The sequence below is a fragment of the Lithobates pipiens genome, unplaced genomic scaffold, assembly GCF_037356315.1.
Source record: "Lithobates pipiens isolate NorthernLeopardFrog02 unplaced genomic scaffold, aLitPip1_a1.2 Scaffold_16, whole genome shotgun sequence".
NCBI classification, from domain to species: Eukaryota; Metazoa; Chordata; class Amphibia; order Anura; family Ranidae; genus Lithobates; species Lithobates pipiens.
The window spans coordinates 375,820,010-375,836,473 of record NW_027507748.1 but is presented as its reverse complement, the minus strand read 5'-3'; the positions used below and the strand labels follow the sequence as shown (position 1 = coordinate 375,836,473).

Sequence of the window (16,464 nt, the reverse complement as noted above, 5' to 3'; positions counted from 1 at the left end):
AAGTCAAAATCATTTATAGAAAGACATAAAATACCAAGACTAATAAAAAGTGATATATTGGGCAAACGTTAAGAAAATTTACAATAGACAAATGCTAAATTCATAGGAAATCATACTAATGTCTGTTTGGTGGCTAAAGAGCAAAACATTGTTTCTTAAAACAAAAAAAAAAAAAAATCAGTTTCAAATAAGAATGACTTTCATACTGTAGAATCAGTCCAACCAAACCTGATATTTTAGTAAAAGTTATACCCTGACCGTATTGGATACTCAATGGGGGCTCTGTGACGATGTTCTTGTTCACCTGAGAATGCGGCATTCTCCATAATGTACAATAGAATACCTAAAAACAAGGCGACACACCCTTATAATGCCCAAGGCAGGGATGCAGAGAGCCAGGAACACAAACACCGAGATTTAACCACTAGGATTCCTGTAAATATACAAGAATTGCAGGAAGATGCAGTTACGAAATTTGAAAGATTCTCCATCAACACAGACAGTGCTGACAGGGGAATCAGCAATTGTCTTCTCCCGGCAGTGGGTGGGGAGGAGCTGTGCCCACCGGGAGAAGACAGTGATTATCGCTAGTGGCTAAACAGCCGCCAGAAATAATTGGAAGAGAGTCCGGCAGGCTGGTTGTAGATTAACTTGGTACATTCAGCCTGCCCATTATGGTTTGAATCTTGGCCAATTTCTGCTGAACCGGCCGAGATTCGAACCATTTATGGCCAGCCTAACTCTAGCAACTACCAAATACAAAAATATAATTTTGGTGGACTAACCCAAAAAAGGATTTAGAGGAATAAAAAGTTGAACATACACACTAAAGCAAGTTATAATACAACAGGCACAAGTACCATGCTTAGTCTACATAAGCAGTATACACATGCTGTAGCTGCTGACTTTTAATATTAGGACACTTACCTGTCCTGGAATCCAGCGATGTTGGCACCCCAACCCATGTTTCCATCGGCTTTCGAGTGCAGCCGCCGCCATTGCCTGTAAGGGAAACTGGTTCCCTACTGTGCATGCACGAAGTGCACTGCACTTTCTGAATGGCCCCCTGGCAGGGGAAGGAGGAGGAGGTCTGAACTGCCGAGTGATCTCACTGTGACCAGATCTCTCGTGGGGAGGGGTACCTGTCAAAAACAGGGGACGGCCTGAGCGGTGGCTCTATGTGTCCTATGGATACATAGAGCAGGGCTCTTAAAAAGCATGCACCAGTGCTCCCATAGCAAGCGGTTTGCTATTGGGGGCACTGGTTTAAGGGGGGGGGGGGGGAAGAGCCAGGAGCGCCAGCAGGGCACTCGAGAAGAGGAAGATTTGGGCAGCTCTGTGCAAAGAGCAGGTAAGTATAATATGTTTGTTATTTATTTTATTATTAAAATCTGCACCTTTCATACCACTTTAACTATTCCAGTAAGAGATAATTCCCTAGTACAGCCCCATTGCTCCTTGCACATTAAAGCGCTCTCCTCTTCGGACAATGGTTAAAGCGGAACGTCACTCTCTCAATCAACATCGACTATTTGAAATCCTTGTGCTGCCAGCATTAGTAAATAGATAGGAAAGTATATCATATTTACTTGTTCTAAACTTTTTTTCGACATTTCTTCAGTTACTTCCTGGTTTCCAGGCCTAGTCATATGATGTCATACATCCCAGTAGTCTTCAGGAGGGGTTTTTTCACCTAAGCACACCCTTCAGCCTTGAGCTGAGGGTAGATGAATTCCAGGAAGTAAATGCTACATGAATCATCTGCCCTTACTCGAGATGGCCATAGCCAGAAATGCTAGGGGGTGTTTTCAAAGTGATATCTCAGTAAAATAAAACATGGAGACATTGATAGATAGGCGAGTTTGTATTGAATATTAAAAAATAAAATAAGATTTTTGGTTTGCCCCAGACCCTATCCCTGACACATGGTAGCCCAACAGGCTCAACGGCTGCTGTGCTTTATGACGAAGGTGAGCATCTGCAAGAAGAATGCAGAGGGAGGTGAAACACGTCAAACAGAAAACCCAAAACAACCTGCAAAGTCAACACTACAAAATAGGAGATACATAATGTATACCTACAGAGGTAAATAATTATTTCATGAGAAAGGCTATAATGCATCATTGAAATGCATAAATTATATTCAGGATAAAACGCACTTACTCCAGTGGCCAGCAGCAAGAAGAGGAGAGAGGATATCCAGTAGCATTTGAATGGTCTTGGGCCACGCAGTGTTTATTTTTTACATGTGAGTGTATACTATATTCATTAAAGGTGTTGTGAATTACTACTCATGCAGTTTATGTTCACCACTGCATAGATACTGTCTGTTCGTAGTACATCAGTGTGGACTGTGTGTTGTCTCTAATGTTATTTGGAAGTGTTTTTTCATTTATCCTAAATATAATTTATGCCTACCAATGGTGCATTATATAATTTCCCATTAAATATTTACCTCTGTAGGTGTACATTATATTGATCTTATACCTTTTATTTTGGAGTTTTTATTTTGGAGGTTGTTTTGAGCTTTTCGGTTGTTTTCTGTTGCCCACCAGTCCCCATGCATTCCTCTTGCTGGTGTTTGCCTCTTGCTTCTTCCTAGCTGCGGTATTGGTGCCCCAAAGGGGAAAGGGGAGTCCTATCTGAGCAGTTGGTGTTATAGATCTCCTAAGAAGATGGTACAAAATATTTTTTTTCTCAGCTCAATACAATATAAAAAAAATAATATAAAAAACATAGGGGTTTGTTTACTAAAGCTGGAGAGTGCAAAATCAGGCTCACTTCTGTATAGAAATCAATCAGCTTCCAGGTTTTATTGCCAAAGCTTAATTGAACAAGCTGAGGTTAGAAGTTTCTATGTAGAAGTAAGCCTGATTTTACTCTCTCCAGCTCCAAGCCACTTTCACACCGAGGCCCTTTACAGGCGTTTTAGTGCTAAAAATAGCGCCTGAGTGCTTTCACACTGGAGCGGTGCTCTTGTAGGATGCTAGAAAAAGTCCTGCAAGCTGCATCTGTGGGGCAGTTTGGGAGCGCTAACTCCCATGCCCATTGCAATGAATGGGCAGCACTGCCAAAGCACCTGCAAAGTGCTTCGGCAGCGTCGCTACACAGGCAGTATTAAACCCTTTCTTTGGCTGCTAGCTGGGGTTAAATGTGCCCCGCTAGCGGCTGAAAAGCGCTGCTAAAACTAGCGGCGCTTTACCGCCAATGCACCCCCGCCCCAGTGAGAAAGTAGCCTTAGTAAATAAACCTCACTGTGAAAATTATTTTTTTATTGCTGTTCATTATTTCAAGAAGTTCAAACCTTCAGGTGGGATCCATCTACTTTAATTTCTAAGGTAAAACACTTCCTGCAGCTTTAACCTAAAACTGAGATGGCCAAACTGACAGTCATTCTCGACATGAATAATATCTAAAAGGGTGTCTTAAAGAAATGCAGTACTTTTATTGCAGTATAAGCTACCTACTTCTTGCTAGCAAGTCAAAGGAAGAAAAAGGCGTGCTATGTAATGGGCTTTAGTAAATAAAACATAACATAACAGCAATTGAAAGCTTTTTTTTAAGTAAGCTTTGCATTTAGGCATCTTGCATTGACAGCTCAGTAACTCAAAGCTTGGCTACTGATATCTTAGAAAACAGAAGCACAGACAAGTGAATAAGAAGCTTGCTGAGAGCGATGATATGCTTATGGCTCCAGACTGCACAGTGTGACAAACAGAAAGACACATCAACCAAGGAGGGAAGCCACCGATTTTGAACAGTGTACGCTTATAAGCTGAATTACATGCATTTACAATATCTTAGGTCTTTAAACACATTTCTTTGAAATGCTTTGTGACTGACCTTTTTGTACTGTCTGTGGTATAATTGGCAATTAATTTTGTCTTTTTAAGTTTCTGAATATTTCATTTCTCAAGCATAAATGTATCTAAAAACAGTATGTGGTGACTATGTGGGGGTGGGGGTTTTAAAGTGGTTGTAAGGCTCGGTTCACACAGGAGGAGGCACGACTTGCAGCGCCGCGACCTGCCGAGACCTCAGCGGCGACTTGCAAAATGACTTCTGTATAGAAGTCAATGCAAGTCGCCCGAAGTCATGCCAAAAGTAGTACAGGAACCTTTTTTCTAAGTCGGAGCGACTTGAGTCGCTCCTCTTAGAACGGTTCCGTAGTACAGAACGGGGGCGACTTGTCAGGTCGCGGCGCTGCAAGTCGTGCCGCGTCGTGCCGCGTCGTGCCGCCTCCTGTGTGAACCGAGCAGGTTTTTTTTTTTTTACCTTGCATTTAAAAAAACAAAAAACAAAAAAGACAAAAAAAAAACAAGTGTGCAGTTCTTTCCTCCCTCAGACCCCCACTTATACTTACCTGTGCCCGATCTTGATCTAGAGCTGTGCCGAGAGCAGTAACCCTTTCAGCTCTCTCCTCCTCTCATAAGCTCAGACACTCCAAAGGGAGCCATTGGCTCCTGCTGCTGTCAATCACAGACAGTGAAGGGCCAAGCTGCCCTCAATGTGTCTACAGACACACAGAGCCAGCTTAGGAGCGAGCGCCCCCCCCCCCCCACCATGGTGTCCACATAGCAAGCAGCTTGCCATGTTGAGCACTGGGCAGGGGTGGGGAAGTGGTGAGGTCAGAGGAGCCAGAAGCACCAGAAGAGGAGGATCACAGATGCGCTGTTAAAAAACGAATGCCAAGAGCAGGTAAGTATACCATAATTGTTATTTAAAAAAAAAAATTAAACGTGAGCCTTTACAATCACTTTAATTTTTCTCAGATAAAGGCTTACCTAAACCCAAAAACAAAAACAAAAAATTATATTGCAATTTTCCAGTCCTTAGATGTGGTGGCTGCTTTTGTTTTTTGTTTTTCATGCCAAGACTATTTTCAGCAAGTATAGCAAATAACTGTTCATCTTGCCAGAAAATCAGTGTCTTTATAATTAACTTTGAGATGAAAAGAAAGCAAAATAGCCTCATCTTTATTGATATAACATGCAAGTCCACCTTTAACAAAAAGCACACTATGATGTCCTATATGGGTGTAGCTTAAAGTGGTTCTAAATGTCAAAGGTTTTTTTTACCTTCATGCACTGTATGTATAAAGGTAAAAAAAAAAAAACCTGTGTGCAGAGCTTCCCCACCACCAATCCTTACCTGAGCCCTTCCAATCCAGCGGATGTTCTCAATAGCCTTGGCTGCATGGGGACTCTATCCTCCTCATTCGCTGAGACAGCAGGAGCCCACTGGCTCCCACTGCTGTCAATCACAGTCAGTGAGCCAGAGGAGAGAGCAGGGGCGGGGCTAATGTGTCTAATGGACGCACAGAACAGTGGTTCGGGAGCAAGCACACAGCGGTGACCCCAGAGCAAGCAGCTTTCTCTGGCAGGCACTGCTCGAGGGGGGAGGAAGCCAGGAGCACTGGCCAAGGACCCCAAAAAGAAGAGGATCGGGCTGCTGTGTGCAAAACCACTGCACAGTGCAGGCAAGTATGACATTTGTTACTTTAGAAAAATAAAATAAAAATTAAGCTTTAGTATTACTTTAAACCTACCTTCCAGCCAGGGCTTACTTTTTATCAGACCTGGGCAAATTGTGGTCCCCAGGGCCACTGGACCTTTGGCTGTCCCTGTCTGGCCCAGGATCAATCCCTGTCAACATGCCTCTCTGCACTTGTCAGCATACTCATTGAGGAAGCGGACAGGCTCAGGGAAGCATGCTGATAGGATGTCCGTGTGGAGAGCTGCAAAAATGGGAAGGAGAGAAACTGAGGAGGCCATTGGTACAGTGAGGAGGCTCAGTTCTGATTGGAGAACGTGCCTAGGAGATATCCTGATGCTCTCCTACAACTCTGCCACCTGCCCAACCTCTTCCTGTGTTAGCACCTGCAAATCCCAGGAGCCATGCACCTGTTCTTCACTCCAAGTCAGGATCTGCAAAAATCCCCACAATCTCGGGATCTCTCCTGTTAGTCAAAGTGCTTTTCGGCAACATTCAACCCAGAAGAAAAGCAGCGACCAGCAGCACAGAAGGGTGTGGAGGACAGCATTGGCGGAAGAAGCAGGCGATTAGTGCTTTAGAACATCTCTTATTCCCAAATAAATTGGAAAAAGAAGTTATGCAATTAAAAAAACAAAAAAGCGGTGTTGGACTTAGTCTTAAGGCCCATACACACTATCAGTTTTTCTGCTGAGTTTTTCCTTCAGATTTACCAAAACCATATAATATGAGGTCAAACCTTAGGAGTCTCAATTTATATGCAATCAGGCAGGCCCTTGCACTACATGGTTTTGGTAAAGCTGAAGAAAAACTGATAGTGTGTATGGGGCTTTAGAGCCTAAGCTAGATTTGTAAAGACCAATCACCCCAGTCATCCTTTTTCTTTTTTTTTAAATCAATGTAAATGTCCCTTAAAATCTTGCTTTGCTGTCTATGGCCCAGAGACACAGTTCCTCTTCTGCCTCTGGTGGCTGGAAGTCCAGAATGCTACAGAAAATGGCCCCACATAATGTCGTCAGCACTGTTACCTGCAGCATTCCCTTGTAAGCCTAGGGTGGATGGATGATGTATCCCCAGGGGACAGGCCTTGACACCTTGTGTTCTCTGGAAATCGGTTAAAGAATGCAAGACATCATTTATAATTTATCATTTAGAAGTGGACCAGCACTGAATTATTGCAATTAGAGCAGTTTTTTTTTTCCAACCCTTGTAGCGCTATTTTTTTTTTAAAACAAAAAACAGTTAACCCCCGTACACACAGGCAAAATGTTGAGAGACATTTTCTGGTTAAAAGAAAAGAAACTGCGGCTGACATTCTACCCATGTCTTTCTGTCCGACAGAAGCCTGCCATTCAGCCGGCTTTTGTGAGACCTGCATGCTCGAGAAGCAGCAGCCAACCGACTCCTGATCAGCACTCTCAACCACTGCAGAGTGTGCTAACCAGAGTGTTCTGGTCAGGGACCGTCAGTTGCTTCCTGGCCTAGGCCAAAATGTCATAAGCCTTAGGTAAATAGATATGAATGTATATTCTATTTACTTGTTTTTTTTTGTTTTTTGTTTTTAAATCAATATTTCTTCAGTTGCTTCCTGGTTTCTGGCCTAGGCCAAATGTTATACACCCTAGTAGTCTTCATGGACATTTTTTTCTTTCATCTGGAAAAGAGGAGGAAGGGTGTAATTAGCTTAGAACACCTCCTGCATGCAAACCTGAGCCACTGGAGAATTGCACCCTGACCCTAATACATTAAAGACCTTTCATTTATATGATGCATTTTAATCTCTACAGATTCTTACAACAGCCTGAGAAAGGTAACTTCATATAACCAACAAAGTCCTTTCCTCTCTTTCAGGTACCCATAAATACTGCCAATTCTGACTTGCATGAGTTTATACACAGAACATAAGCTGTGATATGACTGATCCCTATATGTAAGATTGATGATTAGTCACAAGAGATTTTAACATATGCTGGAAACAATTTGATTAACCATTCACCGGTTGCAATGCAAAACAAATACTATGCAGCTGTAGCAAGCAACGTTTCAATCTGAAACATCGCTTTTAAATATCATACTGCCTGTACTATAAAGAGTAGTGCTAAGTATCTGGGCTTTGCTCTAAGCTGCTGTGGATACACTTCAGGCACGGATAAAGCAATGGGAACAGGCAATTCAGGATGAATAAGTGCAGAGAACTCAGGCAGCTTTGTTCCTGTCACAGGGTAATTGGGAAATTAACTGAGTGTGTAATGCAGCTAATGAGGTGTAATATGCTTCTGATTAATAGGAATCTTCCACTTACCAACGTATTAAAACATTATCAACAGAAAGACTGGGTAAGGGCACACCCACTGGGATGACAACATAAAAATAAAATACATATGATATAAAGATTACCCAAACAATTACTGCCAAGTTATGAGGGCCAAGATCATAATAGGTGACAACTACCAGATAAGGCGATAGTCTAATGTCAGAGGACCCAATACATTGCCTAATGTGTTGCTAGGTGAGGCTCATTGGAGAGACAAGCAATCCAACAGATTAGAACATCTTGTCTGATAGAAAATGTTTTCCAGATAATTCCTAGGAACAGAAACCATCTATTGTGTATGATTAAAAAAAAAAAAAATAAATACATGTCTTCATTCTAACTTAGTGGTAGACATAATGGGGTTGATATACTAAAATGGAAGAGTGCAAATGTGCGCGGTAGCCAGTCGGCTTTAGCTTGTTCAATTAATCTCTGCAAAAAATAACCTGGAAGCTGATTGGTTTCCATGCAGAGCTGCATCAGATTTTGCACGCTCCAGTTTAAGTAAATCAACTCCAATTTATCAGCTTGCATAAAAGTGAATGAGTATATACACCAATCAGCCATTACTTTAAGACCGTCTACCTAATATGGAGTAGGTCCTTTTGCCACCAAAAGAGCCCTGGCCTGTCAAGGCATGGACAGCACTAGACCTCTGGAGATATGCTGTGGTATCTTGCACCAAGCGGACAGTAGCAGATCCTTTAAGCCCTGCAAGTTGCGAGGTGGGACCTCCATGGATTAGAATTATTTTTCCTGCACATCCCACAGATCTCGATTAGATTGGGATCTGGACAATTTCAAGGCCAAGTGAACACCTCCAACTTGTTATTGTGTTCCTCAAACCATTCTTTAACCATTTTTGTAGTGTGGCCACTGACTCCCCCATTGGTGTTCTATTGGATTTAGGTCAGGCGAGCGTGGGGCCATTTAATAGTATCAATTCCTTCATCCTCCAGGAACTGGCTGCACAATATCGCCACAAGGGTGGGCATGATCATGCACCAGGAGGAACCCACTGCACCAGTGTACGGTCTGACAATGGGTCCAAGGATTTCATGCTGATACCTAATGGCAGTCAGAGTGTCATTATATAGCCCAGTGGTTCTTAACCCTGTCCTCAAGTACCCCCAACAGGCCATTTTTGCAGGTTTTCCTTTATCTTGCACAGGTGCTTTAAATCAGAGTCAATGGCTTGGTATTTTGGACAGCTATTTTATCTAAGAGAAATTCCCAAAACATGGCCTGTTGGGAGTACTTGAGGACAGGGTGGAAAACCACTGATCTAGCCTGTAGAGGTCTGTGCATCTCTCCATGGATATGCCTCCCCAGACCATCACTGACCCACCACCAAACTGGTCATGTTGAATGATGTTACAGGCAGAATAACATTCTCCTTGGCTTCCCCAGGCCCTTTCACATTGGTCACATGTGCTCAGGGTGAACCTGCTCTCATCTGCAATAAGTACAGAGCACCAGTGACGGACCTGCCAACTCTGGTGTTCAATGGCAAATGCCGGGCAGTGATCTATGCTCAATTTGAATTGTCCTGGTGACAGGTTAACTTTAGGGTGAAAACATAGGAGTGATACAACACCATATTAATGGGTCTGGCAAACCTGCTAATGAGCAGGGTGAACACTAGGTTGGACTGTCCTTTCAAATATTTAACATGGGGAAGAAGTGCTATCTGCGAATTGGTTAAATGTAGAGATGTCTGCCTGAATTTCTGCTGTAGCAAAAAAAAAAAAAAAAAGCAACCATTGATTTTATGCTTGTAAGAGCTAACAGTATGTATCAAATCAATGTATTCACTAAACAGTTTTCTGTCCCATTATGTGGTTTTCCCAAGTTTCACAAAAGCACTGCGATACTGTTAGATTGTTAGAACATTTCAGCTTATTTAAAGCTCATATTAAAAACTCAATTTAATGCAGTGATTTAGTCACTAAAATGTAATTAAATGCAAGAAATACTGTAAATGAATTGCATGCATTTGATTCATATCAGCTTCTGTTAATACCCATAAAAGCAGGAATTGAAAAGTAAGGGCCAGCACTAGGATCAAATCAGGCTCTGCTGCTTTGCCATGTGCTGTCAAAATTGGTTTACTTGCTTACAGGACAGGAGACCAAGGGGTTATCTCATCCCCCTGCTGCTGTCCCTTCAGCTGGCCAGAACACTGTTCAAAATCGCAGAGGGTGGCACTGGTCAACATCCTTCTGTTGAAAAATCGAAAGAGCTGGGCAAAAATCTGGAGTTTGAACAGCGGCTGCATCCATCAGGTGATTCATCTATCTGCACTGTATAGCATGGATGGAGGAACCCGTTAAGATTTTTCTTGGTTCAGCCCACAGGCTGAAAGAAAAGAAATATATAACCGTATGGCTAGCGGTGTGTTATGGACCAAGCTATACAGATGAATTGGAGTGGTGGTCCACAACTCTTTATTAACCACTTGCTGACCACCCGCCGTCATTATACTGTGGATGTTCGGCATGATCCCGCGAACAGTCGTAGTTATATGTCGGCCCCTTTAAGTGGGATAGCAGGCACGCATGACTGGTCGGCCATGAGCGATCGTGGGCACAAGGGGCAGAACAGGGACGCACACACATCCCCATTCTGTGAGGAGAGGAGAGAGAGCTCATGAGTTCCTATGAGCTGGAAACCATGAACTCTCATCTCCTATAGTCTGTCCCACCTGCCACATTTAGAACACACACATAGGGAACACAGTTGACCCCTGGATTGCCCCCAGTGTTAACCCCTTCCCTGCTGGTGACATTTATACAGTAATCTGTGCATTTTTATAGCACTGATCAGTGTATAATTGTCAACGGACCCAAAAATGTGTCCGATATAATGTCGCAGTCTCGATAAATAAAATAAATTGCAGATCGTCGCCATTGCTAGTATATATATCAAAATTGATGCTCTTTTTTGTGTTTATAGCGCGAAAAATAAAAAAATGCAGAGATGATCAAATACCACCAAAATAAAGCTCTATTTGTAGGAAAAAAAAAAGGATGTCAATTTTTGTCCGTTAAAGCGGCGCAGTGCCATATCGCAAAAAACGGCCTGCTCATTGAGCAGCCAATTCTTGGTTAAGCAACTAAACTGATAATTCTGGCCTTTTCCCTTTTCTGACTCAATCAGGTGTGTGCTCTATAGAGACCAGGAAAGTAGGAAATCAAATATCAAGGGCTAATCAGGCTTTTAACAGCACAGTGGTAAACTGGCTTTTCTGAAAAATTAAATGCAAGCCTTAAGCAGGCTGGCTGCCAAGTGGTAAATATGAAATGTTCAATTACATTATTACTGAATATAGAAGATAAAAACATAGATTATCTTTAAATAAAAGGCTCCAAACCACTAATTTTCTGGTGCCGATTACTTGCCAATGATAACAAATTTAAAACATAAAAGTGATCTCCGCAGAGTCTCAGCTGGCTTTACAAAATGTGCTATTGCTCTTGGTAAAAGATTCACATAAAGCGCACTTACAGAACAAAAAGCAATATAAATCAGTAAAAATATCCATGAACTAGGCAAAGATTCTCTGTCTGCATCAAGGTAGAACATCCCTCTAAAGTAGGCATTATGGTAGCTCTTGAAAGGCCGGTTGTATCTGTAAGACTATGTGTGCAGAGTTTGGGAGTGCTCTGCACACAGGGTGCAGAGCTCGGGAGCACGCCGTGCACAGGGTGCAGAGCTCGGGAGGGGGCGCCGCCGCTCACAGGGTGCAGAGCTCGGGAGGGGGCGCCGCCGCTCACAGGGTGCAGAGCTCGGGAGGGGGCGCCGCCGCTCACAGGGTGCAGAGCTCGGGAGGGGGCGCCGCCGCTCACAGGGTGCAGAGCTCGGGAGGGGGCGCCGCCGCTCACAGGGTGCAGAGCTCGGGAGGGGGCGCCGCCGCTCACAGGGTGCAGAGCTCGGGAGGGGGCGCCGCCGCTCACAGGGTGCAGAGCTCGGGAGGGGGCGCCGCCGCTCACAGGGTGCAGAGCTCGGGAGGGGGCGCCGCCGCTCACAGGGTGCAGAGCTCGGGAGGGGGCGCCGCCGCTCACAGGGTGCAGAGCTCGGGAGGGGGCGCCGCCACTCACAGTGTGCAGAGCTCGGGAGGGGGCGCCACTCACAGGGTGCAGAGCTCGGGAGGGGGCGCCACTCACAGGGTGCAGAGCTCGGGAGGGGGCGCCACTCACAGGGTGCAGAGCTCGGGAGGGGGCGCCGCCGCTCACAGGGTGCAGAGCTCGGGAGGGGGCGCCGCCGCTCACAGGGTGCAGAGCTCGGGAGGGGGCGCCGCCGCTCACAGGGTGCAGAGCTCGGGAGGGGGCGCCGCCGCTCACAGGGTGCAGAGCTCGGGAGGGGGCGCCGCCGCTCACAGGGTGCAGAGCTCGGGGGGGCGCCGCCGCTCACAGGGTGCAGAGCTCGGGGGGGGCGCCGCCGCTCACAGGGTGCAGAGCTCGGGAGGGGGCGCCGCCGCTCACAGGGTGCAGAGCTCGGGAGGGGGCGCCGCCACTCACAGGGTGCAGAGCTCGGGAGGGGGCGCCGCCACTCACAGGGTGCAGAGCTCGGGAGGGGGCGCCACTCACAGGGTGCAGAGCTCGGGAGGGGGCGCCACTCACAGGGTGCAGAGCTCGGGAGGGGGCGCCACTCACAGGGTGCAGAGCTCGGGAGGGGGCGCCACTCACAGGGTGCAGAGCTCGGGAGGGGGCGCCACTCACAGGGTGCAGAGCTCGGGAGGGGGCGCCACTCACAGGGTGCAGAGCTCAGGAGGGGGCGCCACTCACAGGGTGCAGAGCTCGGGAGGGGGCGCCACTCACAGGGTGCAGAGCTCGGGAGGGGGCGCCACTCACAGGGTGCAGAGCTCGGGAGGGGGCGCCACTCACGGGGTGCAAAACTCAAGCAGCCTACAGGGTTCAGAGCTCGGCAGCGCGCAGCCTACACCGTGCAGAGCTCAAGAGCACGCAGCCTACAGAGTGCAGAGCTCGAGAGCGCGCAGCCTACAGAGTACAGAGCACGAGAGCGTGCAGCGTATACAGACTACAGAGTTTGGAAGCACCCTGCGTACACAGTGAAGAGTTTGGGAGCACCCTGCTTACAGGGTGCAGCATTCGGGAGCACTCTGTGCACAGGGGGCAGAGTTCGGGAGTACCCCGCGTACAGGGTACAGAGTTCAGGAGTATGCTAGCTAGCACTAGCACATTATGACATTGCCTTACAGGGTGATTTTTTTTTTTTTAATCAAGCTTTACTACTGCTTTAAGCACTAAAACTGCCAATTTGAAATACTAATCAGAAGTCGTTTATTTTCTCCATGCCTGGACTTAGTAACCTGGAATAACTAGCACACCCTAGCCAAGCACTGCCACTTCTACCTAGACATTGTAATTACTGTTTTATAGCTATTAAACTATCAAATGCTGCCATCTTGTGGTTTACTGATTTATTGCAGAATGTTTTTATCAGCATTGTCCTCTCTAGCTTAAAAAAAACAGTACTCCTTGGGAAGGGATACAATTTTGAGCCTTTAGCATTTTTTTTCTGCCAGAAAAACGCAAAACAGATTGCTATTTTTTCTGCCTCTAAAACATTGAGCTTAAAAACATCTTTAGGCCCCATTCACACCTGAGCGTTTTGTAGCTTGAAGCCTGAAGCTATAAAATGCCGGAGGGGAAAAAAAATCTATTATTCCCAATGGAGATTGTTCACATCTCCACTCCATGTCGTCTGAAGCTGAATGCCTGAAGCTTAAAGCGGGAGTCCGCCGGGAGTGCGCGTTTTTTTTTTTTAAAGCCAGCAGCTACAAATACTGCAGCTGCTGACTTTTAAAATAGTGACACTTATCTGTCCAGCGCGCCCGTGATGTCGGCACCCGAAGCTGATCTCTCGATCGTCTCTCGGGTGCTGCCGCCGCCATCTTGGGTATGGGAATCAGGAAGTGGAGCCTTTTCGGCTTAATTTCCCGGTTCCCTACTGCGCATGCGCGAGTCGCGCTGCACAATGAGGATGGACCCGCTGCCTCTGGGATCTGTGTGTTTCCCAGCAGGCAGCGGGGGACTTTCGGAAAGGGGCGTAATCTACGCCCCTTTCCGCAGAGAGCTATCCAGGAAGTGGGTGCAGATACCTGTACTGTACAGGTACCTGCACCCCCCTCCCCCTGAAAGATGACAATTGTGGCGCCGGAGGGGGGGGGGATTCCAATGAGCGGAAGGTCCACTTTAGGGTGGACCTCCGCTTTAAACAAGTTCTGGACCCTTTTTTGTCGCTCAAATAGGGCAGATTTGGGTGTTTTTCTTCTTTTTACTATGGTGACCTTTTGCCCTGCACAAAATCGTGGCAAAACGCAGTAACAAAGGCACAAAATTGCGGTAAAAACGTGGCAAAAACCACCACAAAATCGAGGAAAAATCGCGCTATTTTCTGCCTGAAAACGGTGTGAATGGGCCCTTAGACTACCTAATGTGATTGGTCAAATAACCATCTACATAAGTCCACACTGGATGACTATAGACATTTCACTGGGCCACCAGGTTCTGTGGGCTTCCAATACAGCGTTATAATTAAAATAAATAAACAAATAAAAAAAAAAAAAAATAAAAAAAAAAGAAGGTGACATGATTTGCTATCAGTTCCATTATTCGAGATTAGTACCGTTCACTCCATGTCTTTAACCACTTGCCGCCCGCCCTATAGGCAATTGACGGTGGCAAAGTGGTTGCATAATCCTGATCGGACGTCATATGAGGATTATGAGCCCCCGGGGGCGCGCATCGTGGCGATCGTTGTTGCGGGGTGTCAGTCTGACACCCGGCAACTACGATCTCGGTAAAGAGTCTCCGACGGAGACAGTGTAAATAGGAAGAGCCGGTGATCGGCTTTTCCTCACTCGCATCTGTCAGACGCGAGTAGAGGAGAGCCGATCGGCTGCTCCTTTGACAGGGGGGGTCTGTGCTGATCGATTATCAGCACAGCCCCCCCGAGGATGCCCACACTGGACCACCAGGGATGCCACCAGACCACCAGGGATGCCCAGCAAAAGGTAATCCTCCCTAGACCACCAGGGATGCCAGTCAGTGCCACAATGGATGCCAATCAGTGCCCATAATGGATGCCAATCAGTGCCCACAATGGGCATCACTGATTGGCATGCATTATTGTTTGGCACTGATTGGCATCCATTAGTACAGTATAACAATACAATGCCGCCTATGAGTGCCCACCTGTGCCGCCTATCAGTGCCCATCCGTGCCACCTATCAGTGCCCATCCATGCCCATCTGTGCCGCCCATCTGTGCCGCCCATCCATGCCAGCTATCAGTGCCAATTTGTGCCACCTATCAGTGCCCATCCGTGTCGCCCATCAGTGCCACCCATCAGTGCCCATCAGTGCCACATATCAGTGACCATCAATGCCACCTCATCAGTGCCACTTCATTGGTGCCACATCATTGGTGCCTTATCAGTGCCCATCAGTGAAGGAGAAAAACTTATTTACAAAGTTTTGAAACTGAAACAAAAAAAAACATATTTAAAAAAAAAAAAAAAAAAAAAAAAATCGGTCTTTTTTTATTTGTAGCGCAAAAAATAAAAACCGTAGGAGGTGATCAAATACCACCAAAAGAAAGCTCTATTTGTGGGAAAAAAATTATAAAAATTTCATTTGGGTACCATGTAGCATGACCGCGCAATTGTCATTCAAAGTGCGACAGCGCTGAAAGCTCAAAATAGGTCTGGGCAGGAAGGTGTTTAAGTGCCCTGTATTGAAGTGGTTAAAAAAAAGAAAAAGGAAAAAAAAAAAAGTAAGGCTCCGTTTACACTTGTGCGACTGTGGACACGATTTTGGGTTGTTCTCAGAAAAGTATTAGAGGGGAAAATCTTCCATTGGGGACACTAGTTCTGGAGCCCGGGTGGTCCCCAAGGAATTTCTTTAATTTGCAAGGAGTTCCTCTCACTTCCTGTTTGGCTATGGGACAGGAAGTGAAAGGAAATCTCCCTAAAAGGGACACAGATGGTGGGGAAAAAAAATCTGGCAGGGTTTATAACCCTCCCTTGTTCTATGTAAAAAAAAATAAAAAAAATAAATAAATAAAAAGTTTTGCCTATAGTTCTACTTTAAGGTTATCAATGTGAAAATCACATCCAAATCGCACTCATCCAAAGTTGCATCGCAGTGGCAATGTAGTTACAATGGAAATCGCAAAACTTTGGAGTTGCACAATGTGAGAATTGAGTCTAAAACCACAAAACATATTAGCTGAAAAAAAATTGCTATAGGTGCCAAAAAACGTCACTCCAAAAAAATTCATGCGGAAGTACACCCACAGATTTAAAAATGTAAAAAAACATTTTAGCACATGACGGGAATGTAGTTGTCACATTGGATGTGCTTTCAACCAAACTGTCAAACCATTCAATGGCTGGTGTCATAACTGATCACATGTGCAGCATTATGGCAGTTAAAAAGATTAACCAAGTGGAAAAAACGGAAGCTTCCTTGGCTGAAACCGATAGGAGGGTTTACTTCCACTTTAAACAGTATGTTAGGTTGTTCTGCAATGGTTCTTCAATGCATGACTGGACATTGTTGCTGTGGTGACTTAAAAAAAAACAAAAAAAATAAAACAAATCACCAATATGATAGTATCTATGATAAATAT

General features: G+C 45.4%; 1 protein-coding gene across 2 annotated transcripts in view; it reads right to left on the bottom strand.

Moving 5' to 3' along the window:
- The window catches only part of AP2B1 (adaptor related protein complex 2 subunit beta 1), a 178,022-nt gene that overhangs the window by 103,745 nt on the left and 57,813 nt on the right, over positions 1 to 16,464 (bottom strand). The window lies entirely within an intron of this gene.